Source organism: Rattus norvegicus, chromosome 6, assembly GCF_036323735.1.
Source record: "Rattus norvegicus strain BN/NHsdMcwi chromosome 6, GRCr8, whole genome shotgun sequence".
NCBI classification, from domain to species: Eukaryota; Metazoa; Chordata; class Mammalia; order Rodentia; family Muridae; genus Rattus; species Rattus norvegicus.
This window is the reverse complement of record NC_086024.1, coordinates 14,467,635-14,493,151: the sequence shown is the minus strand read 5'-3', so window position 1 is coordinate 14,493,151 and position 25,517 is coordinate 14,467,635. Positions and strand designations below refer to the sequence as shown.

At 49.5% G+C, this 25,517-nt stretch overlaps 1 long non-coding RNA gene across 6 annotated transcripts in view; it reads left to right on the top strand.

Moving 5' to 3' along the window:
• The first annotated feature begins 5,798 nt into the window (after positions 1 to 5,798).
• The window catches only part of LOC102551210 (uncharacterized), a 28,392-nt gene continuing 8,673 nt past the window's right edge, over positions 5,799 to 25,517 (top strand). For 2 of the 6 annotated variants that reach the window (XR_010052461.1, XR_010052460.1), the window contains exons 1-2: positions 5,800 to 6,662; positions 7,313 to 7,411. This is a non-coding gene — a long non-coding RNA (uncharacterized LOC102551210). Of the gene's footprint in view, positions 6,663 to 7,312; positions 7,412 to 22,269; positions 22,754 to 25,517 lie in introns of those variants that run through there. The other 4 variants (XR_010052459.1, XR_005505655.2, XR_010052462.1 and 1 more) reach the window with 3 other exon arrangements.

Sequence of the window (25,517 nt, the reverse complement as noted above, 5' to 3'; positions counted from 1 at the left end):
ATGTCCAACATCATTAACTGGTCTGCAGTAGGAGAGAGGCAGAAGGTAGGTGGAGAAGGCAGGGCAGTGTAGTCCACAGATGGCTGCTGCAGACTTCCACAGCCCAGAGTCGGCTGCTGCAGCCTTTGCATAGCCCTCCAAGCCTCCTCCCCATCCTCTCTGCCTCCTCTTCATCTCTGTCTGGTTTTCCTTCCAGGATCTTTTGCTCTGTCTCCATCTTCTAAAATATCTTAAACAAGGACCAGGCATCCTCCCAAGTGCAGAGCTTCAGCAGTGCCTCTGTTTGAGAACCAGGCTCTGCAGACCCAGGAGGGTGACTCCTCCCAACATGTGGTCTCCCTAGCGCCTCCCATGCCTACAAAGAACTCCGCCCTCCCAAGGCTTCCTTTAATTTGGCTCATGTTGCATCCAAAACATTAGAATTAGAATTAGACCCCTGCAGACTTCTATCTTGTGCACCCCAGGAACTTTTATTTTTTTAGGCATAGAGAATTCTCTCTCCAGGAGCAACTACAGTCCTCTCTGTGCTAGAGAAGTCATTGGGAGAAAATACTAAGACTGCAGAATAGAATTAGATCAATTTATTATTTTCTTAGATAAAAAAAGTAGAAGGAAGTCTAGATTTATGCACATTAATTAAGGAACCAGAAATGGAATGAAAAAAAGACTACTATAAAGTCTGGGGATAATTTTATTTTACTAATTCTTGTTTTAGAATGATTCTAGATTTGCTGGAGTTGAAGAACTGTGGAGAGAGTTCCCATGAACCTCTCCTCTCCCTCAGTTTCCCCGATGTTAACATCTTATCTAAATAGAGGAACTCAGAGATTTACGTTGTTGGATTGTGATTAATAAAAAATATGGATTTTATTTGATTTGTACTAATATTTCCACTGTTTCCCCCATCCACCCTTTTCTCTAGAACCCACTTAGGCAAATAAATGGCTTTAGAATTCAGTCTAACTTGTACGGCTGTGTCTAACTCTGTGGCTGGTTCACCTCGGGAGCTGTCAGGCAAGGTCACTGAAATGCTGGTCACTTACATCTGTCATGCAGAGCAAGCATTTGTGACTTCCAGGGAGGAACTCCTTTCAGAAGTGTTCCTAGCAGCACAGTGTTGCTCTGTCTGGCTAACTTACCAAGCAGATAATTCTGAAGGCCCATGTCCCTGTTGGGGTGGTGCTCTTCTCCAGATAAATAACATGGTGTGGTTTATACTCAAAGTGTACCCCAACTCAGGCATTAAAGCTTGGTCCCAGAGCGTGGGGTGATAGAGAGGTGCTTAGATCCTGAGGGGTCTTGTAAGAGCCAAGGTTATGTTTTAGATAGTATGCCTAAGAGATCCATGAAGCAAGCCTACCTCTAGCCTGGAAGCCCTTGCCCAAGGACAGATACTGCATGAGCTGCTGCTGGAGGCTGTTGTTTAAGGGAGATAACAAGCCACGTTTTAACTCCCCTAAGCAAGTTTGTTTGACTCGACTTTCCCGGATACGTGGAGGGACGATATCCGGGAGAGAGATATGAAGGCAGGAAGTATGTCAGGATATATGCTTGCCCCTGATTGGACCTGATGGGAAATACGGTGGCCTAGCGCTTTGTCTTCTTCAGCCTGTGAAAACGTGACTCATTGGCATTTTCTGGGAATCCGAAAATGGAGCTGAGTACAGTCCACCATCCTGACCAATATTTATTTAATTAACGCTTACTTCAAAGTTGGCTACAACCGTGAGAGTGACTTATTCTCTCCCGGTGGGATTAACAGTCTGATTTAGTCAATGGATCAAACCCATGATGGCTTTGTAATCTGACAGCATCTGAAGGCAGCAGGAAAAGTAAGGAGGGCCCAGTAAGTGGTTGCTAGTGGTGTCCTGCAAACATGTGATGTCTCTGGCGCCTTCCAGAGACCCTGCTTCTTAGCCACTCATGAGGTGAGGCAGCTCCACTTATCTGTACCCTGTCTGCCACAATGATTCTGCCTCTCCTCAATACCTAAAAGCTGAGCAATCGGTGAGTCTGCCAAACCTCGGAAACCCTGAGCCGAAATACAACTCCATGCCTTCCCGTGGTTGTAGATATTCGTCTGCAGCAACCGCAAAATCACTTCTTCAAACTGTATCTCCTCCTGCCTCCCCTCAGAGACCAAATTTAAAGACATAGAGGCTCAGAGCAGCTCCATCAATGGGTGTTTTCAAGGCACTTGTGGGGTGTGGTCAGTAAGACTTTGCTATTCCCGTCCCTAAACCTTCCATCAGGGCACTTCCAAAGCTGTTCCTGTGGTCCAAAATCTAATCCACCATGCAGTAGTTTCAGGTCATGTGGGCAGAGCTCTTATGCATGGGGTCAGTGCCTTCATTTTATCCTACCACCCACTTCCTCCTCAACTGTAGCTTGCAAGCCCACGTCAGGTCGTGTAACTAAAGGTGGAGGCCTCCAAAGGCTGGCAACAGTAAAAGGGCTTTGAACAAGCAACAACCAAACATTAATTCAAAATAGAATGCGTAATGGATCCAAGGTGATTCTGGAGGTGCTTGCCCATGCTGCATCAGGTGACCTCAGGACGGCCTGGGCTCTAGCGTAGCAGAAGCTGTCTGCACTGTGCATGTCCTGGTGAAGGCTGCCACCTATGCCTCAGCCCAGACTTGACTACCTCACATGCCCAGTTGCAGGGCTTTTATTGTTCATACCCAGTTTTCTGCTCTCACGGAAACACAATACTTAACTACAGAAAACAAAGGCTTTTAATAGTTTTCCACTGTCTTCCCTCAGTCTGTAAACATCCTATGAACATATCTTAGGTTATGTTAGAATGTTTGATGTTAAAAATTTCTGCTTGAGTTTCTGACTTGAGTTACATTTTTAAATATCACTTAAAAATCACTAAATAAATTTTAGCTTGAAATAAAGATAGAATTTCCAACAATTTCTTAAACAGTCTGAAACACACTTCTGCTATTTTCTATTACCTATGTGAAGGAGCACTCTGAACATTGACAATTATAAAATCAAAATATTGATCAACTCTGAAAACTGTTGAAGATTCTCTCCATCCATCTAAGTAGTTTGCAAATTTGATTTAAATTGTTTTAGAATAAACTTCTTTATGATTGTGGTGGTTGAAATGAGAATGGCCTCCATAGGCTCATATGTTTGAAAACTTGGTCCCCAGTTGATGAAACTGTTTGAGAAGGATTAGGGGGCGTGGCCTGTTGGGGAAGGCATGTCACCGACTGTGGGCCTTGAGATTTCAAAAGCCTTATGTGATTCCAGGTTCTTTTTCTTTCTCCTTGTCTTGTGGATGTGGATCTCAGCTGCCCCTTCATTCCACTATAATGAACTATAACCCTCTAAATCCAAAAGGCAACTAAACACTTTCTTTTATAAGTTGCCTTGGTCTTGGTGTTTTACTGCAGCAACAGAACAATAACCAAGACAATGATTTATTATCAGTAAATGATTTTTTTGCATACTCATTTTATTTCTTATATACCCGGGCCTCATACAAATATTCTGAGGTGAATAGGATTCATAAGTGGAGAAAGTTAAGGAAGCCCTGACTAGAAGGAGGATTAACAGAAGCAAAATGGAGAGGCAAGAGAATCTGCTCTGTGACTAGCAGTCTTGAGAATTTCCCTTCCAGTCCACGTGTGAATAGTTACAGTGTAAAGGTGTCCACTCAGTGCTCTGAGTCAAGGCCAAGAAAGGTCAAGGCCAGGGTGTGCTACTCCTTACTGCAAGGCTTTCTCCACACAAAACCGGCTTGTCCAGCAGCCCAAGGCTATGCCCACTAAGTGCCCACCATGGAGGAGTGGTAGGGAGATATTCAACATGCTCCTTCCTGAAGCTCCTCTCTCCATCCTTCCCAGAGACATAACAGCACACCCAGATGTGATGCGATGTGTCAACACCTTCCACCCCCTCAAACCTTCACTGGATGACAAAACAAAGAGAAGCAACAGGGCCTGTGTCTGGCCGGCTCTGGCTTGCTCTTCATAGGAGGCCTGGTTTATTTGTTTTTCTGAGCTGGCCAGCTGCAAGCTGTTTGGTTTGGGGCTGGGGGATTAGCGCTGTTTTTCTTTCAGCATTGGATGGAATCAGGTGAGAGGAAGGCTCCCCGGTTGAAGATGCCCGGGATGTGGACTCCTGCCTCCCATCTCTTCCTACTGCTGCTTAGAATTCCTCTCACTCCAACAAAGGAGCAGGATGCTTTTCAAGGGAGGGTGATTCCTGGATGCAGACAGCTCGAAGTGGCGTCTGCCCCTAGGTGAAAAGACCTCTTGCCAGGGGCTCTACCACTGGCACCCCCACCTCCCCAAGCCCATCACCACCCCTACCTGATGTCCCAGTGGAAGTCTTTGTCTCACTTCAGGGCAAACAGCCAGAAGAGCCGTTCCTCTCTCAGGCTGCTGGGCTTCCAGGGCTGTGGAAGGCAGAGCCTCAGCACTGCCAGGGCATGCAGTGAGCACCGGGGTGGGGGTGCAGGAGTCGGGGATGGGGTGGGGGTGGTGGTCCTCAAAGCCTCTTTGTTCTCAAATCTGTGAACTACTACTGCCCCTGATAACCAGCTCCCCACTGTGATAAGGTCTACGCTTTCATCCCTAACTGAGATGAGTAACAGTTAAGTTCGTTTAAGGATTCATCTGTGTTGGTTTTCCTCTTCATTTGATCAAAAGTTCTTTTAGGGTGGACGCATTTTTCCATAGTCCACAGGACTGGCTGAGAAGTCATCCAATCATACTTGCTGACTGCCGAAGCTCAGAGACAGACAGCCAGGGGGCTAACTGGAGCACGGAATGACTGTGCACACCTTTTACTGCAGGCTCCTCGCAGCCACACTAATACCAATCTTCCTGTGGAATCTCCAACCGATATTCTTCTTACCATGTGCTGGCCGTAGCTTTAGGTCAGTGGAATTCATTCATGAACAAGAGAGAAGGGCAAACATCCTTGTCCTCATGGAGCTAATATGCAAGTGTTGGAAACCCCAAATAATAAACATTTGAAAATAAATAAATAAATATGCATACAAGACGTCAGAGCAGGTGGACCACCGTGAAAACAACAACGTAGAGTAGGGGGAAAGGCTTGAGATGTGGAAGCAGGGATAGCACACAGGGCTAGTACAGTAGAGGCAGACATGGCGACACTGAGCAGAGGCTATAGGGAGGGAAGGAGGGAGGGAAGGAGGGAGGGAGGGAGGGAGGGATGGGAGGGAGGGAGGGATGGGATGGGATGGGATGGGATGGGATCATGGGAATGGCTGGGGACCATTCCAGGAGGGAGAATGCTCCAATGTCAGTTGGAGCATCCCTAGGGTATTGAGGAGCTGCAAGCAGACCTGGGCTTGGGGTGGAGCTGACAGAGGTAGGGTAGGAGACAAGTTTGGAAGTGGAGCTGGATGGCCTAGCTGGATGATCCCATGAAGCCCTGGGGGCATGGAGAGCAACTAGAAGATGTAAAGAAAGAAGAATGGCGTGATCTGTTGTGTGTGTGAATTGTCTCTTGTCTCTCTGTGTGTCTCTGTGTGTCTCTCTGTGTGTCTCTCTGTCTCTCTGTGTGTCTCCGTGTGTCTCTCTGTGTGTCTCTCTGTCTCTCTGTGTCTCTCTGTCTCTGTCTCTTTCTGTGTGTGTCTCTGTATCTCTGTATCTGTCTCCCTTTCTCTCTCCAACAGTCACTGGTCCAAGAGAGCAGCGGTACAGTCCCAGCCAAGATGGTAACCATGGGTAACTAGAAGACTGGAACTGTACCAATTGAGACAGAGATGGTTGTGGATGAAGTCTCAGCCTTAAAGGACCAAGGAAATGAGGAGGGCCAGCAAAGAGGACTGAGAAGCAGCAACTCTGGAGACTGAAAACAGAGACCATTGTCTTATGGGCAAGGGAGAAAACAGCACCAGAGTGAAGGGCAAGGTGTGTGAACAGCAGCCAAAGGGCCTCGGCACTATCAGTGGGCCCAGAAACCCGAGGTGACAAAGGCGTGATAGGAACAGAGATGAGAGGTTGAGCCTGCTTAAAGGAGATAGGAGGAGACCAGGGTAAAAGTGAAACACGGAGAACTTTCTAGAGCAGTTTTGTGGCATTAGGAGCACACATGAAAGTTTTGGGTAAAATGGGGCCAAAAGAAGTTGCTTTTAAAACTAGAAGTCACTTCTGTGTCATACGCTGATAGGGACTACAGAGGAGGAAGACGTAGGAGGGAGTGGGAAATGTGGCTGGAATACTGTCCTTGACCGGCTGAGATCGGACGGGTGATTCACAGGTGGAGAGGTTGGCTTTGCAGAAGCACTTGCCACGTTCTTCCTTGATGTGGACAAGGAAACAAGAGGACACAAGGGCGGGTGTGTGGTCTGGCCATGAAGACAGGAAAGGAAGCAGGGTCATCTATCAGGAGGATCGATGAGGAAGGTGTTAGGGGTCTGAAGGGAGAAGTGAAGGTTCTCTTGGCGAGAGGGAGGGTGATGTGTCAGGCCATAGTGTGTGATAACCCGTGGGCGTGGACCGAAGATGAGAACATTCAACATTGGTGTGGCATCCTCCTGCCCCCAAACAAGCATGGATAAAGGAAAAAGCGGACTTGACCGTGGGTGCGGTTTTACAAGGAGATGAGGGGGGACAGAGGTGTCAAAGGGACCCAGAAGGGAGCAGTCACATGGCTGACCACTGAAGGTAAGTTTCACTCTAGAAAGAAGGGCTTCCGGCTCGGTAAGTGGGAAAATGTGAGGTCTTTTGCTTTGCCAAGACTGACTGTGGATGGAAAAAGTCTGAGCCTCATTGCCCGGAGCCATCATTAACTCGGTGGCTCCCTGATGACTTCATGGAGGTGACCTGGCTCCTGAACCTGCTCTCCTAATCAGCTCGCCAAGAGACGGGACACAGCACATGGGCTGGCAGGGGAACAGAGGTAAGGGGCTGTCATGTTTTATTAAACTTGCCAGTGGGCCACCGTGGAGCACCCCATTCGTTAAAACAAAAGCTTTCCTGCCTCATCGGCCAGTCTGCCTTGGCAGGGGTAACTCCAGCAGCGGCCTGGACATGGGCCAGGTGTCTCCCTGCTTCCACTGAACTGAAGGAGCGCCGCCACACGGTTGTCTGTCCTGCCTTCCTGTAATGGTTGGCCTCCTTCCCAGTCTGACAGCCCCACCTCAATTTGGTCCTCTGAGTTCTTAAAGAGGACAGAAGGTTGGGGGTGGGGGTCCCTGGCTTCTAGGACCAAGCCCTTGGCTGCTCTGCTCTAGCTCGTCTCTTCCTTACCTAACCTGGTCCTCATGAGAGAGGTAGACGGACCTTGGCTGCAAGCCTCCTTCTCCCACATGCAGACCCAGGATGTGCCGGTTCAGCCTTGCCTACCCGCTGGCCGCCAAGCTCCAGAACCAGGGCAACAAATAAATACCACAACGACAGGGAACACTGCAAAGGTAAGATTCTCGCCTCCTCAGCTCACGGTTGTGCTCGGAGCCTGGCACACAGCTGTTGGTCCGTCTTCCTTCTCCTTCTCTTCCATGTATACGTCTGAGTGGGGGGGGAGGGCGGGTATGTGTGAAATACAGACACATGTATGTGCACACGCATGCGGAGGTCAGAAGTTGATTCTAGGTGCCATCCTTCATCGCTGCTCACCAGCCTGCTGGCTCACTGGACACAGAGGGCGCTGTTCAGTTGGACCGGCTGGCCAGCATGCTGTGGGTATCCTGGTTCCCTGTGTCCTCCATCCTCACCCAGTCCCACACGTTCCAGGATTACAAGTGGGCTGCCATGCCGGCTGCCATGCCTGAGCAGCATTTAAGTTAACCCTGGAAGCCCAAACTCTGGTGCTTAAGCCTGGGCAGCAAGCATCTTACCAGTTGAGCCATTCGCCAGTCCCTTGCGGGTTTAGTCTGAAGAATAAGCGCAAGTCTCTCGTTCATATTATGTCATTTAATTCTCCCAACGACCCTTAGTAAAAGCTGGTAGTGCCCTAGTTCTACAGCTAAGGAAAGCATGATAATAAAGAATCACATAGCTAACACATGATCAAAATAGAGGCCAAGACTGTCTGCCTCTGAAACCCACGTGGGAAAGCCACTCTGGACCCATGAAAGACAGGACCATTACTTACAAAGCAAAGCCATTCGCCAGTCAAAACTATGTTTGCATTCGGTATGACACAGAATTGGACAGCCTGTGGCTCCAGGAAATGTCTTTAACTTCCCCAGCACTGGGAAGCAGGCCCAGTGCTTGACGGGCCAACTCCTCAGGTAGCTTTACCTCAGGGATGCCACCTCACTGGCTGGGGCTCTGCAGACAGGTTCAGAAATTCCTTCCGCTAGCAACCGTCCTCAGGTCTCCCTCACGGCACATCCCACGTGTTCAGGAGAATGCCTCAGATACCAAGCAGAGACTCGGAAGTTGTTAGCCTTCCAGAGACCGCCAGCTGAAACCGTATGTCAGCCACTTCCTTACTGATAGAATGCCCGCTCACACTTTGAGGAGAGCGACTGTCTCCTGAGTTCTGAGCATGAGGAGGGTACCAGAATAGTATGTGCTTTTCTGCATCAACTTAACTGCGCGTGACTTTGCTTCCCAGAGCACTTGACAATGTCTGGGGACATGACTCGCTGTCACTTCCGGAAGATGTGATGTGACAGGAGAAGATGACTCCTGTCATCTAGAAGGTAGATTCCAGAGGCGAGACACACTCTACACCATACAAGACAGCCCCTTACACAAGAGTTTCTTGGCATAAAATGTCATTGGCGTCAAAGTCACAAAAGGCCATTCTAGGCCATGCCCAGAAAAGGGCCGCTTGTCTCCTCCTCTGCCCTTTCCTCTTCTCCTCAATGTTACAAGGCGAGATTATTCTGCTAAGATTTATGTATTAGCAGAAAGGACAGACTTGGTGGCACGGCTCACACAGCAGCGTCTCTGTGAAAAGCCATGGGGGTTTGGAGCTGATTAGACTTGGAGAACTCTGATGTGATCGGTGGATGAATTCACAGATTCCTAATTTGACGAGTGGAGGGATCTTAGGCCAGGTCTGACTAGTGGAAGCAGGTCACTGGGGATATGCCTGTTTCTGGTCCCTTGCCTTTCCACTGCTCTGTCCTATGTCCTTGTCACCATGATGTTCTACCCCACCTCAGGTAAAAAGCAATGGGGCCAGATGGTCTCAGACTGAAATGTCTGAAACTGTGAGCTAGATTAAATCACTCCCCCGTTATGCAGTATCATCTATCCTGTCACAGCGATGGCAGGCTAAGGCGCACACCTGGGCATGTCAGTGTCTTCCCAGCAGCCCTGCCCGCTGGCCTGTGTGACGGCGAGGAATGAAAAATGACCTTCCTCGTTTGCGACCTTGCATGTAGTCCTTAGTTATAGTAGCTGAGGCTTCTCGGCTTCGCAAAGTCCAGTATGCAATGGTGGGTTCTGAGAACTGCAAACGCCTTCTGTGTCCTCGTGTCTTAACTGAGGCAGTGGGATTTAGGACAGCAGCATTGTGGAGTCTCTAAATGGCCTCTAGAGTCATCAAGCAGTCCCTTTCCCAGACCATTGGGTAATTGTCTGAGATCTTTTATCTTAGGTGCAATCGGACTTCAGATGAGGGTAACTTGGTGTAATACTTTGTCCTATTCTTTTTCTTCCTCTTTCTCTCTGCAATAGCTCATGGTATGCAGAGTAATGCCTCTCACCAATATCTACATCCGAGTCTCTAAAACCTCGAAATTCCTAGCACTTGAAAGCAGGCCCCATGATTGAGGAGCTAGACCCCTCAGATAGCTCTTATTCCGGGAGGCCAGCTGACCGCTAGGGCAGTGCTTCTCAACCTGTGGGTTGCCTTTCACAGGGGTTACCCGAGACCATCAGAAAACAGATATTTCCATTCATAACAGTAGCAAAATTTCAGGTATGAAGTAGCAACCAAAATAATTTTGTGGTTGGGGGGTTACCACCACATGAGGAAATATATGAAAGGTAGCAGTATTAAGAAGGTTGAGAAAGGAGGGTTGGAGAGATGGCTCAGCAGTTAAGAGCATCTGACTGCTCTTCCAGAGGACCCAGGTCCAATTCCCAGCACCCACATGGCAGTTTGCAACTGTCTGTAATTCCAAGATCTGAAACCTTCACACAAACATACATGCAGGCAAAACACCAATGCACATTAAAAAAAGAAGGTAGAGAACCAATGACCTAGAGCTCCAGAACTTTGGAGAAGGCTTCAGAAATGCCTGCAGCCATCTTCAGGCTCCCCCACAGCACAGCCACGGTGTGTTCTTGGCATCTGAGCGTGACTCCTATCTTGTCAGTCCAACTGCCTGGAACAGGCACAGACAGCACCTAAAAGCCATGACTATGCTGTATTACTCAGCAAAAGCACCAGTAGATCCCCCGGGTAAGCCCATAATCATCACAAAGGTGCTGGTAAGTAAAAGTTGGAAGCAAGAGAAAAGGTCAAAGGAGGTGTGAAAAGACTGAGTGGTCACTGCTGATACTTAAGAACAAAGGGGCCACAAGATAGCTTCTGGGAACTGGGGAACCAAAAGGCACTCGCTATTTCCAGAGCTTCTAGAAGGAATCAGCCCTAGGGAAAGCTGGACTGTTACCATTTAGGACTTCGGACCTCACAACAGTAGAAGAACACCTTTCGTGAGGCACCAAATATAACTTGTTACAGCAACCGTAGGAGAAAAGATTCACTGGACACCCTTCTCCCTACACACACGCACAAATGCACGCACGCACACACGCACAAACGCACGCACGCACGCACGCACGCACGCACGCACGCACTTTGTTTTCTACCCTTTCTCTGGGGTTCTATTTCTTTGTGAAGGTGTGAGCTGGTGTGTAGGAGACACCATAGCTGAGCTGGCACTTGTCCGAGGCCTCTGCAAAAGCGCTACCGGCAGAAAGGAACTAACTCTAGACAGCAGAAACTGCTCTCACTCGCTCAACAAAGGCCTGGAGCGCAGCGAGTCTTCTTAAGATGCGCTTTCTGAAACACTGCACGGTCCCCGGGGTTCTGCAGCAAGTCTTTCCGTTTGTTCGTCTGTTCCTGTGCAGTAAGTCTTTCCATCTGCTCCTGCGGAAGGCCGCTCATCACAGGGATAGCCTACTCTGCAGGGATGGCCCGCTCCTCAAAGGTGCTCAGCCCAAAGCCGAGGGGACCAGGCGGCATGGGCTGGATGGAGGCGGAATTAGCCAACCGTCTAATTCCGAAGTGTTTAGCTTTGGAGCACAAAAAGTTAAACACCTTCTTGCAACACATTGTAAACATGTCAGTGTGTTTAACATGTTAACCGTGCTCTGTTCTCCTGCCCATGTGTTTAGAAAAGAAACAGGTTATAATGTTTAACTAGTAAATGGATGTATGTGCTCATAGCAGCTAACACTTTTTAAACACTTGTGGATGCTTAAAATTATGATGTGTTTAAGATTCGAACACGTTTGCTTTTCTACACTCTTAATCCAATGAGTACTGACTGCGCTCTTAGCTGCTCGCAGGGCCCGTCCGTCCACCTTGCTAGGGCCGGTCTGCAACAACTCCCTCCTACTGCTGACTGACCTCTCTCTTAGCATTCTTGTGCACACACAGACCTCATCTCAGGTGACAACATCAAGGACCAGAGGATAATTAACAGTCGTTCTTCAGTGGATGTCTAGAACCCCCTTCAAACGGGTTTTCCTGGAACCCTCTATGGGGCCCTGCCAACTCCACTATATGAGTCAGGAAATGAAAAACAGGAAAAGGACTCAAGTCCCCTGGCAGGCCACACAGTGTGTGCAGGAGCAGGGCAGGGGTGAGGCCAGGCCTCCAGGCTCTATGCAGGTTTTGCATGCACACTTGTCTTCTGGACCTTGTCTTTCCAAACTATCGTCCAGAGAAGGGTGTGGCACTTAGCTTTGAACTTCCTGGTATGAGCTCATACCGCAAAGTGCCGTCCTGGAAGAAGGCAGGAGTGGGTGGGTGCCTCCTCTTTCCTCCTCTGTCCTCTCACCTCAGGACTTCTCCTCTCTGAGGACTGCAGGTATCTCCCCATTTGTCCCCCCACCTCTTGTTTGTCACTTCTTCATGGGTCTCCTGCCTCTAGGTCTGCCATTACACATGACCATAGGCCCCCTTGTTTCTTGTTACAACCCCTAGGCCTTCTTTCCTTCTCTGGTATTTCCTGCTCTGGGGCATTTAAACTGCTATTCCCAGGGCCTGAAAACCGTTCCTTTCTTGGTTCTCTCCCACAGGCATTTTTGAATAGTAGATCCTCAGGAAAGCTTTTAGTCCAGGTCAGATGGCCTTTTTCTATGCTGTACCAGCCTAACACCCCTGCAGTCTCCCCTAGAAGCACCTAATTACCATTCATTTAGATTTGTTTTCCACCACTGAGCTCAGTTTCCAAGGAGAGCTGGTCTGTGGCTGTCTCGGTCACCACCGCATCCCAGTACCCAGTGCCTGACACCTAGTTAGCACCTAATGAACACGTGTCCGATGGCCAGTGGGACTTCCAGCTATCCGGTTAATCTTGAAGAAATGGAAAGAAAGGTCGCATTATGTGTTGGGGGCTGCGGGCGTAGTTTCCCACCTGGAGTAAGCTGTTTAATTTCTCCAACTCTCAGCCTGGCCGACGGCCAGGTGGGAGCAAGCTCAACTCAGCAAATGTATATGAAGCTGGCCAAGTGGATGAGGGCTCTGCTGGACACTCTGGGAGGGGGTGACCCGGACAGGAACAGACAGGCCGGAGGCATTTGGAGCAGCATAGAGTCACCTGGGATAAGCATGAGACAGTGACACTGGGTGGGTGGACTGGAGCACCAGTGGGAAGATGTCCTCCAAACCCAGGGTAGTCGTGCCTGGTGGCAGGCTGTGAGCGGGGAGGGATGGGTGAGAGTCAGGCGTTAGTGCGGATCCATTGCTTCCACACTGAGAAAAATACCTGAGAGAGACACACTTGGTTGTATCCAGGCAGTCGCACAGTCAAGAAACAGATGAATGCTGATTCCCAGGTCCTAGCCCATTGGCTGCTGCTGCCCACACAGCGCACTTCCGTACAGCGTTGAATTTATCTGAAAACACCACAGATGCACTTAGACCTGTACCCCCTAAGTGATTCTAAATCTAGTCAACTTGGCGATGAAGACCAACATCTCGGGGTGGTTACTGAGTAGGGAGGGGTAACCGGCTGAGTAGTAGCAATTATTCCATTGGCATGGCAGATAAAAAGGCAAGAGGGAAGCAGGACACGGCAGCCTATGTCTACAGTTCTAGCACTCCTACCAGGACGAGTGGGGACAGAGACAGAAGAATTCTTGAAAGCTAGCTAGTCTGGCGGAAGCAGTGAGAAACAAATGGAAGACAAGGTTACGCCAAGATTGACCTCTGACCTCACACAGGCGTGGGCACACACATGGGCACACCCAAGCACACAGGAAAACACACACACACACACATACACACACACACACACAGATGTAAAAACAGGAAGGCAGGGAGGGGTTGGAGGATGAGATCAGGAAATGGTTAAAGACACAGAGGCTGGTTAGACATAAAGGTAAGAGACAGAGAGGAGCCCAACAAGAATGTCAGGGCTGCACACCTAAACCATCAGAACACGATGCTGTAACATGATGCTGTAACACGCTAAAAGGCGGGGACAGTGAGGGCCAGAAGTGGCACAGGTCAGACAGGCTCACTGCAAAGCTCTGACAAAGCCACACAGACACCTTGACAGGCAACAGGAAATGCAGGTCTTGAAACCGGAACCTGGGTTGACAAAGAAGCAGACGCCCTGGACCACACCAGCCAGTGTGCGCGGAAAGGCAAGGCGGCAGTGCGCATGTGTATTACTGGAACAGATACACGTTTTAATGTCTAAGTCCAAGTTGAGGAAAGTGTGTCTAATTGCTTTTTTCTCTCTGCTCAGAGATGAGAGTTCCAACATGTCGAGGTGGCCTGCTTTCCTGAGAATGAAAACAGCTCAGGAGCAAGCCCCGTGAGGTACTAGACTAAGACAGAGCTGCCTTAGGGCCTGGGGGTAGTGACAAAGAAATCAAAGAATCTTACTTGTGAAGGACGGGAACAGGTGATCTCACCTACCCATATACTGTCTAGGGAAACTGATACAAAAAACATCCAATCTCTATAGTGATGACTTCTCTCCCAGCACAGGTCCTCACACCTAAGCAAGGTGCAGGCCCTCACCCATGCAGGCACACACACACACACACACACACACACACACACACACACACACACTCCCACACCCATGCAGGCACACACGCACACACTCCCTCACCCATGCAGGTACACACACGTGCGCGCGCGCACACACACACATACACACACACACACACTCCCACACCCATGCAGGCACGCACGCACACACTCCCACACGGCTGCTGTTTGGATGCAGCCTGGACTTCTAGTCTCACAGCAGTGTGTGAGGTTGGCTAATGGGAGTTCTGCGTGTAGACAATACACTCATGACCAGCAAAAGTGAGCCCCAGACCGACTACTAGGAAATCTGCCCCATGAATGGCAGTGGATGAGACCCAGGTGAGAGAAAGGAGTGAGCCCAGGAAGGGACTCTTACAGCAGTGCAACCTTAAAGGCGTCAACACTTAAGAGAATACAGCAGGCACTCACTTTCCAACAGTAACCTATCTTTATGATTCTTACCAAGACAGAGCCTCAGAGTGTGCCACCAACACTTTAGCCTATTTGAAACGGGCTTTTATTTTCCTCATCCCTAGGAAGTGTACAGCATCCGTCCTTCACACTCAGCGGCATCTGGGGTAACTTCTGTGGACAGCAACAAAGCTGTACCTGAGCATGACTTAGATGCCATTTTCCCTACCTTTCATTTTCTCTGTCTTTCCTTTGGCACCGGGGGAGTGGGAGGCTGGCTCCCTGCAGGAGGCTGGGTGGGTCCCAGAGGCACTTGGCTTTTGCACACTGTGGATTCCCTGCACTTTTCTGAACCAGGTAACGTGTTGGGAGGTACATTAACATGTTTAAACTTTATATTGAAAATAAATAAATTATTCATTTCCTGAGAAGAGCATCACTCTGTGTGTAGTGTGGGTTCAGATCTCAGCTGATGATGCTCATCAGCGTGGGGCATTCATTAGCTGGCAAATCCTCACCTAAGGGTCCGGTGAGGACCTCCTGCTAACTTGTAACTGTGAGGTACCACAGGACTCCAAGGGACAGCCAAGGGCCGATGCTGGGGAAACTTTACCACAATTGTCAAAGGGACCATGTCTGAGAGAGCACTGTAGCTATCTGAAGTATGCTTATTACATTTTAATTTGTTTGTTTCATGGGAGGGGCATATCAGCACACATAGAGAGGTTAGAGGACAGGGTCAGAGAATTCAATCACAGGTATCTTAGTATATATAACCTATATTTGCTTATTCAGTTGGTCTTTGTGGGAATTGGCCAGCGGCAGATAACCTCCATGTAATGGTCTTCCACACTGCTTACAGGGAAACTATCACGTCACAGAAACCTCTTTCTTCTGATACATTTGTAAAACTTTGTACACCTTTCTTCTGATACATTTGTAAAACTGTGGAAGAAATACTCTACATTACGGAGCCACCCAACTGTGTAGTGAATGGGAAATGTGAAAGGAAGTTCTAGAACATTTCATATGTAAATAACTTCAGCCACTGTGAATACGTGAGACATAACTGAGTAGCTAAACTTTAAGATCATTTTTAACAACAACTGCACATTTAAGAGACCTCAACCCTGAGGCAAACACATCAGAGAGAAGTAGACATGTTTAGCCCGAATATCCATGTGGGTTCCTTACTCCTTTCTTGGAAGCCACATGACTCTTTATTATTATTGTTGTTGTTGTTAAGCCACATGACTCTTTATTATTGTTGTTGTTGTTATTGCACTTTTTAAATATCTGCAAAGAACAAGGATGTCTCTGACATCAGAAAGCTTGCCTGGTGAAAATAGAGGGTCTCTGGGGTCAGAGTGACCCTGAGGTCAGGGGTAACTGTTCCTTGAAGAAGGGGCTGTGCTAGTTGTCTGTGGATGCCTATGACTGTCAAGTCCTGCTGCCCTGTGTGCTCAGGCCCCAGGTTCCCCTTTTTCTGTGTACCTTCCCTGACAGACAAGTTGGGACCTCCGAGGGAGGGAGATGGACCCACTGGGCCATCTTGGAAATGAGGCTCAAGCTCCATGGCAGCCCAGTGATAATTGGTTACCCATAGGCTCCTGTCGAGCAAGAGATGATGAAGGCAGAGTCTGGACGGGAAAAACTACCCCATCTTCTCGTGAGGCAAAGGGGACATGTGAGAAACCAACGTTTGAGGAGCTCCAGGAAATGAAGCAGGGCAGGTCTGAGCCCACCCATCTTGGGATGAAAATGAGTGACAGCTGGCTTGGCACACAGAAGCAGTGGGGAAAATGGGCTTATTCAAAGATGGCCGGCCAGTCAGAACCTTGTGAACAGCAGGAGGGAAACTATCACATCACAGAAACCTCTGACTAGCCGACTATTTGCAACAAAAAGCCACGGAGCTAGGAAAGAGCCATGGGGAAAGAGCCATGGGTGGCAGTGCCTGAGGGAAGGTCGGGAGAACACATGTGAATGAGAGTAGAGTGAGGATATACTGGGGCTGGAAAGGGTTAAACAAGAACGGTGATGTCAACCGACACTTAAGACACAGGGAAAAACCAAATAGAAACATACTAAATTATGCGGCAACCACGAGATTTAATTAATTTTTAAAAACCTCTAAACATAGGTATGAATGGACAGTGCTGCCCTCAGAGTCTGGTGTCAGAATCCCTGTGCCGAGGGTGGGATAGCTTCCGGTGAGTTCCTGCCCAGAGAGCACCCCCAGCACACACCCAGAGCTTTTCAGAACAATGAAGGCTATTGTCACGACTCTCGGATCATCCACCAGAACTGGATGGTAAGACCTATTTTGACGACACACATTTGGAATGAACGTACGGATGAATCAGTCTAGAGCTAAGACGGAGGCCTCCTTTCTGCTGGCTAGCATTCATGGAGCCACGGATGCTAGCAGAGAAAAGGGGTCAGCCATCTTGGCCAGCTGTGGATGCCGAGTGCTACGCTGTGGACCTGCCAGGCAAGGTGCAACCAACCGCTCTCTCACTGGGTTAGAGGTCCTCTCCATAGGAAGAAATACGCACCTGGCACTGTAACCAGAACAGACCTGTGGCTGAGGATGTTATAAGCCCTCGGATAGAACTACTGGCTGTAAGCTAAATACTCACCAATCTGCCTTCCAAACATTTACTCTGGCCAGCGACGCTTCGTTCCGCACTGGATGACGTTGTTAAAACAGAGTCCTAACTGGTCAAATGCAGAGAATATATGGCTGCCGAGAGGCCTGTCCTAAACGGGACCCGGGGGACATCACAGAAAATGATAGAAGGATGGCAAGACCTGGAGACTGCGGACAAACCTTCTGGAACATCTTCAAGCTGTGTGGCACAGCTGATTTCAGGATGGACACGCCTATCCACACAAGACACTGCACATAGAGCACATAAAAGCAAGCCATGAAATTAAAAGGGGGTCTGTAGGGCTGCCAGGTGGGTGAGAAAGGTTACCCCGGGGTATGTCTATTCAAATTATAGTGTGTGTGTGTGTGTGTGTGTGTGTGTGTGTGTGTGTGTGTGTGTGTGTGTGAGAAACTGCCAAAAACCTGAATTTTTAAAAAAGGGAAAAATGGTTCTAATGTCCAGATTTATGAGACCCATTTGGTGAAATACCACCCATTCTCTAGCCCTGTGTTGGAGAGAGCATTCAAGCAAGAGAGGCTCCTCACTGTTAGGTTTGAAAAGCAGGATATCAAAAGCAGTATGTACGATGACGCACACAGTATAATCTAAGTCCACAGCAAGTGAGTAAATGTGCAATTGGATGTCCCTAGGAGAAAACTCTACTATTTTGTTTCCAAAATCTTTACTCAAAGCTGCTCACGCCTTTGGGACCCTCACCCACGTGCACTGTCTTTCCTGGCTACGTCTGAGTGGTCAGTGGAGAGCACTGCCCAGTTTCGCAGGGTCCTTCCTCCGATGCAGCATCAGATGCCCAGGCAAGAATTCAAGACTTAAGATGATTATTTTAAGGCCAGGGTAACAGTTCCTTCTGCTAATTATTTTTAAAAATACATTTGAAATGTTTCACCTTTGGGCCACCCCATGTATAAGACAAGACAAAAAACTACCACTGAAGTTCATATAGAGCTGGGGTGTAGCTCAGTGGTTAAAGCGCTTGACCAGCATTCACAAGGTCCTCGGTTTGAATCCCAGTTCTACAAGGAAAGGATCCCCACACCTAAAGTTCTCACATATTCATAAGCCTCAAACCCACAGACTGTTCCCGAAGGTGCTGGCTGCTGGCCTCTGCCAATGCTCTCGGATTAGCAGCAATTGCCTTCAGCCACCTGAAACTAGCTGTAGGTGGGAAGGAAGCCCTCAAAGCCCTCCTCCCCTGTGGGCTCACCGCCATTGTGGCAGAACCCAAGTCCAAGCCTTTGCTAAGTCAACAGCTACTTAAATACCACCAACCCTGCGCTTCAGTTTTGGGAACAGAAGTGGTTGGCTGTTTTGCAATCCAGCCAGGTTCCAAGTCGAATGAACTTCCACCCCCATTTATCTCAGGCTTCAGGAAAGAGATCAGTGTAACACCACACTCCTGCCCTCTGCTCTCCCAGGTCAGCCAACCTAATGCAAGATCGACTTCACCTTCCTTTAGGATTCAGTAAATAAAATGAAATGATTCCCACACGTTGAGCATCTCCCCAGATGCTCCAACCTCAGGCAGCTTACGATCTCTCTTCTAAAATCAGGGAGTCCCACTGACTGTGTCTTTAACATTTAAGAGAGCAGTAACGGGGCTTTACTGACCAGCACACCAGGGGAACAAGGCAGAGCTTCGTGCAAAGCTCACAAGTCCCGGGCAATGCTGACTTGGCGAGGTAACTACTTCAAAGGAAACAAGTTTCCCCTGTCCATGTATGTTTTTTAAACTTAGATTTAAAGATGTCTGCCTCGCTGTCCAATTAGTCATACTTAGTAATTTACTGCTCCCTGTCCATTAAGGCCTTTCTCATGTTGGTTGTCACATGGGCCTCTCAGTCAAACCCAGAACTTGGCAACGTGGTAGGTTTTACTGACTAGCTCGCTCTGGAGATCTCTGCTTTCCAAGGCAGGGATTATGGGTGGGACACCATGCACGCTTGGCATTTACGTGAGTTCCCGGGGATCTGAACTCTGATCCCTGCACTTGTGTGCCAGACGCTTTAACTACTGAGCTACCTTCTCAGCCTCCTCTATCCCTTTGAGATAAGGTCTTACTATGTAGCCCAGGCTGCCTCAAACTCAGAATCTTTTGACCTCTATCCCCTAGTGGCTGGCATCACAGGCATGCACCACCACACCCAGCCTGCCACATATGAGCCACACCCATGCCCACTCTGTCCCCTTCTCCTGGCCTCATTGCCTGGCAGCCCCTCACAGCCCACCCTGGACTTGCCTACTGCCTTTAGCATGGCCCTGTCCTGCACGGGAATGGGCCTTAGGTCTAGAGCCCCATTGTGAACTGTTCTTCTCACCTCACTGTGGTAACTAATGGGCTTTGACTGCAACCTTGATTGATTGGGTGACAGAGGAGGCAGGGTTGGAGGCACCCTAGTGACTCTTTGCACAAGAAAGGGGAGCCCAGGGCACATTCCAACCCTGTCAGCATTGGCTTAGCCCCTCATGGTGTAAAATCTCACGCCTGGAGCCCTGGGAGCTCCTGGTACCAGCTGCGATTTTATTGGTGGTCTGTGCCTTCAAAGGCCTCTCTCCTTTTGCGTGGTTGGGCCAGGCAGTCTGCGGAGCAGAAGGCCCATCTGTGGCAGGGCACTGGTGATCTCTGGGGATCAGACCTAGCTTACCCTTACCTCTTTCTTTCATATGCAAAAAGTCTTTCCCAATTCACTGTGGCCAGGGCACAGAGAGGGTACGAAGTCTGCCTGCCTAGGAGACTTAACATAGACCAGTGTGCCCTGAGTTCACAGATAAAATTCTTCTACTCAGAGATCTGTTCGCTATTGTGACTAGCGAGGGCTCTCCTTTCATATTAGAGAAAGCCCTGTGAGGGTGTGGTCTGCATAACTCTGGATTCTCACCTGCTGCCTCTATCTTTCTCATCTATCAAAGGGGGTGACACCAGAGCCTGGCCATGGCCTCACAGCTGTTAAATATGACGAGGCAGGGGGCAGAGCTCCTGTCAGAAGGCATCAGTCATCCATACTGTTGGTACCTTTCTCTAGCAGATCTGAAACTCAACCAAGTGTTGTAAGATAGACCCAACGTCTGAGTCTCCAACCTGACCCCTCCCCCCAGCCATGCTCCTTTCCTGGAGTAGCCCGAGCCCTCTGTGCCTCAGTTTCCCATTGGGGATTAGTTAACCCTGGTGAAATACTTCTGTAATCTGTAGTCTGTGGTAGCGCTGGTGTTTAGGAAGTGTCTGCTGTTACCGTCATATCCACAGGCCATCCCACCTTGCTTACTTGTCCCACAGGAATGAATATGGGTGACCTGCCATGAACAAGATGGCCACCTTTTCTTTCTCCACTGTTCTCTACAATACAGACAGGCACACAGATCCCAGGCTGGCATGGGAAACGTGGACAGCCCAGCCTCTGTCCGTCTTCGCTCACTTGGTCAATGAATTTGGACAAGTTAGTAAGCCCCATAATCCAGTTTCCTCCCCTGGAAAGGGAGCCAAGAGCAACTGGTTTTTCCAAGCCATATAGGACTTCCACGGAGTTACGGTAAAGCTGCCATGAAATATGAACTGAACAGAACACCCAGCCTAGAGTGGGCATCTAGTAAGTATCCATGCTCTCTGTGGCATGGAACACAATAGCCCAGTAAGCACTTGGTCAGTTGAGGTCCTTTTCTGAACGGTATGTGTTCGCTGGGGAAGTGGTCTCAGCAGCTGGCCCCACCCCCATCCCGGCCACGCATTGACAGTGGCCTCGCTCAGGTCCCCTGATGGGCTGATTAGTTTGAACTCTTTGAGAGCAAGAACTATATCTCGTCCTTCACACCTGCGGGCATCTGGTGCAGCTCCGTACACAGCCCCTAAGACTCGACTCCACAGAAGCAGCCCTTGGCCCTCTGAAATCCTGTCCAAGGGGAAAAGTGAGAGAAACCAAAGTCAGAACTGCCTTCCCTCTGCCCAGATGCTGGGGATGGAGACTACGGGGATGGAAACATGACAGCAGGGGGAAATACACACCATTTTGAAGTCTGCCCACCTGGGAGTCAAGCCACATTGAAAATCAATAAGGCATTCAAGGCTAGGAGCCCAGAGAGCTGACTGGATACCTGTTTGGGGCTCCTTTAAAGGAGGGAAGCCTTTGAAGTTGCAGATGACCAATAAAAATGCAGCTGGCATTTACAACTTCAACCCTTCTGTGTTTGCTTTCTCCTATGTTGCTAATGCTCTGCATGAGGCTACCCCAGGGAGGAATCTTGGCCTGGGACCACAGCGCTCCTGCACAATCTGCCAACGAGGTCAGGAAGTCTGTCTCCTTGGCTTCACTGGCTAACAGTTGGTGATTGACTACACACCTTCTCAGGGCAAACCTGTCAAGTTCAAGACATTAGAAGCAAGGCTTAGTCTCCCCCAAAGCATGCAAGGTAATCTCAGGTAGAAGCCCTCTAACTCGTGGCCGAGATCCTCAGGAATGCTCTCGTCCTGGAGACCATTCCTCCAGTGTGCATTCTCACCCAGTGTCTCCTTCTGCACTTGTATGAGACATGGAACAATAGAGACCCAACACACGATGAGAAGTGTCTACAGAAACGGAAAGAGAGAACAGAGCTAGCTCCCACTTCCCAGCATGAGCGGAAGGATGAAGGAGGGGTACTGGAAGCTCTCCTATTTTCTCTCGTTTTCCCATTCACATCCCCAAGAAGTTCTGTGACCTTACTTTTCACTCAGTAAGCACAGCACAATTTCTTGGAACCAAGGCCTCATGGCCCAGGCAAGAGCCGGAGACTCAGAGACATAAAACACGCAGGGGAAATGTGCAAGGCTGCCTGCCACAGGCTGAATAGATGTCACACTACACGGTATATATAGGCGATGTCAGGGCTAATGACCCAGCTGAGCTAATGTCAATAAACAGAGAACTATTAGGAAATTCATTTATCAAGATCTTGTATATACTCCTATTTGTCAACCAAATTATTTGTTTGACTTGTGGCCTCCTCGGTTTCTTACGGTCACTTCTGTCATCGGCAGGGCAGAGCTCCTAGAATTTCTCACATTGCCTCAAGGAGCCGTATGGTCAGCACACGGGTTAGCAGAGCTGCGGTGGTCAGCCTTCTCCGGGGTCTCTCTTCAGTCAACGGTCACTCTTTATAACCCGACGACCGCCCGGACCTTAATCGATCTGCTAATCGCTGCTTCCTGCTTTCTGAAATCAGCCGGACACACTGACCTCCCGAACACCCTCCTGCTCTTGGGGGCTTGTCAACAAGAAGCAACTGTGGGGCTGAAGAACACAGCAGTCCAGGGACCAGCAACTTTCTGAGAACGCCAGGGTCCTACTCTAGCCCATTGTGACCTCCGTCATGTGGCCTCTCACTGGTCCTCATATTCCTCAAGCACCAAGCCTTTCCCTTTGTCTCCCCACACTCCCTCAAACCTCCCCCACCCCTAGAATCCAAGGAGGATTTGTCTCTCCTCAACCTTTTTGGATCTTAATGACCAGTTGCTCTACTAACACCTCTCAGTCATGGCTTTGTGCTCTATTCTGGTCAAGAGGGCAATGGCGGGTGAGTTCACGGTGTGGGGGATGGGAATCCCTGTCTTCCATGCCTCACAGCCCTGCGTTCTAATCCGCAGCCCACCGATACACACACATCTGTATGTTCACTTGTGATGAGGGTCCAGCAGCATGTCAGTCAGTGCAAATGTAACTGTCCCGAGGAGGCTGGGCCCCGCGCCCTCCCCGTTTAAGGCCCTGCCCGTAAAACCCAGGCAGGCAATGGTGATCAATCACCTTGGTACTACGTAGGTCTTCCCCTCTTTCTCTCCTCCCTCACACTGACTTCTGGGGTTTCTACCTCTCTGAGCCCATGCTTCCTGTTCCTTGAAATGACTTCTCCATCCCTAGTGACAGATCACAGTAGGCTTCTGAGTAGCAGGCAGGGAGCCCACCTCATAAAAAGTCAACATCCTTGATTACTTTGACGGGGAAAGGGTGAAGGGCCTTGGGTGGGGAGAGACCAGGGATCTGATTCCTCTTAGAATCACTCGTGGTAATAGCTAGCTAACCTCGGCAGCTATGGAGGCCGACACATCTCAAAAGGAGAGTCTGGAAAAAGCAACGAGAATATTTTACCTTCTGCGAAGGGCTACTGTGCAGTGTGTCCCTTTGTAGTTAGGGGAGGAGTGGGGGAGGCATCTTGGAAAAATTAGAAAGCAGATGCGCCCGTAATTGAACTTGGCAAGGGCAATAGAAACCTCGTTATGGGTGTTACAGGCACTCACACCTCAATTAACCTGGGGGGCTGAGAGGCTGTTGGCTGCTTTGCCCAGATGTCTGGGGTAAGATTTAGGTGCCAGAGACTCCACGATATAAAGACCCAGGACCCGTGCCCAGCCTGCAAGCAGAATCCCTTCACCAGGTTTCATAGGCTTCGGTCTAGGAGAATGCCTGGTCCCGGGTGCCTCTCAGGTGAACCCCCAGTTGCCTGGGCCACCAGGCCCACCCCAGAGCAGACCCAGCTTAGCCTGAGTCTGGCTCTGCTCCCACAGCCACGACCTGTGCCGAGTTTTACTGTCCGTCATTTACCATTCTGACGGGGCAAACAAATTTAAAACACCTGGAAATTTATGTCTCTGATGGGTCGAGTTGCACTGTTCCATTATATTAAATAATCCAGGCTGTGCGCTTCAAAGGAGGCCGGCCTCCTGGAGGCCGCCTGGGCGCACCGCCTTTGTTAGCTGAGCTGGGGCGGACGGCCTCACCTGCGCCTGCGCGGAGCCTGGAGCAACTGGGCCCACGAATCCCTCAAATGCGCCTGCGCCCTGGCAGCTGCAGGCTTGGGCCCAGGTCGAGGGCCAGGCTGACTTTTGGGTACTTTTTCATCCTCTCTAACACTTGGCAGCCCTTTCCTCTCACCTGAGCACGCTCAGGACTTGGGCAGGTAGGACCTGCCATTTACACTCGCTTGAGTTCAAAGTTTGAGGTCCCACTTCTCAGGAAGGCGTTTACTGGCTCTGACTTGGAGAAATGGTTTTCGTACTCACTGTATAGACCAGACTGGTCTTGAACTCACCAAGATTCACCTGCTTCTGCCTCCTCCCAATGCTGAGATTAAAGGTGGGCGCCACGTGATGTGGACACAGCTTGCTCCTCCTAGATGCAGTTTTGTTTGTGTTTATTTTTATCGCCCCCCTACCTCCCCTCGGGTGAGATCCGAAGAACTTAGAATGCCCTAAACGTGCTACGTGGCTTCAGATTCTGGCACTGTGGTTAGGTGGTCGGCAGGTGTAGACACGTCACAAGTGAACCAGCACTGGCTTAGATGTTGATTGGGCTCACTAGCCACAGAAAACTCTGGAGAAGTTAGCGTCTAGAGGCCACCTCACCCCTGCACTCAAGTCTGCAAGTTGGAGGGGCCGTTTGAATTTCACACCACCCAGGACAGTGTCCCTGGCAGGAAATGCCCACCTCTGAAACAGTCTCTCCATGTCTCGAGCAAGCCTTGGAGTTTTGAAGTGGTTTGTTCTGGTTCCAGGCGTGTGAGAAAAATCTCCCCAAAGTCATTGTATAGACAACATGGGAAGGACCGTGAGAAGTACCAGATGCTTTCTGCCAGGGTGTTTAGAATCTAGAGACCCATGACTAACCCATTCTGAGGCATCAAATGGCAGTAGTTAATTAGCGCTGGAAAAAGACTCCACAGAGCTTCTGACTCAAGCCTCCTTGCGGGCAGAAAGGTGTTCAAACCCAGGGAAGGGAAGAGCATGTGCAGCCCTGGCGTCTACTCTAATTAATGAGGAGTGTCTCTCATTAACCAGATTGTACAGATGTGTGCAGCTGACAAGCTTGGGGTGTTTTCCAAGTTAAGTCTTGATCACATGATTGTCCCCAATACTCTTACACAGTGTGACTGCGCACAGGATTGTCCCCAGTGCTTTCACGAAGTTTGATTGCATATACGATTGTCCCCAATGCTCTCCCACAGTGTGACTGCACACTTGATTGGTTGTCCCCAATGCTCTCCCACAGTGTGACTGCATACATCATTGGTTGTCCCCAATGTTCTCCCACAGTGTGACTGCATACATGATTGTCCCCAATGCTCTTACGCAGTGTGACTGCATTACGTGTGGAACAGGTGGGTGGGTATTTGTAGTAGTCTCATAGATGATATGCCTGGCTTACTATAAGCCGTGACACTGTTCAGTGTGCCAGGTCTCCATTATCTTCCATGGCCTTCTCTGCACCCAGGTTGTCCTTAAGCAGTTCTTGCCTG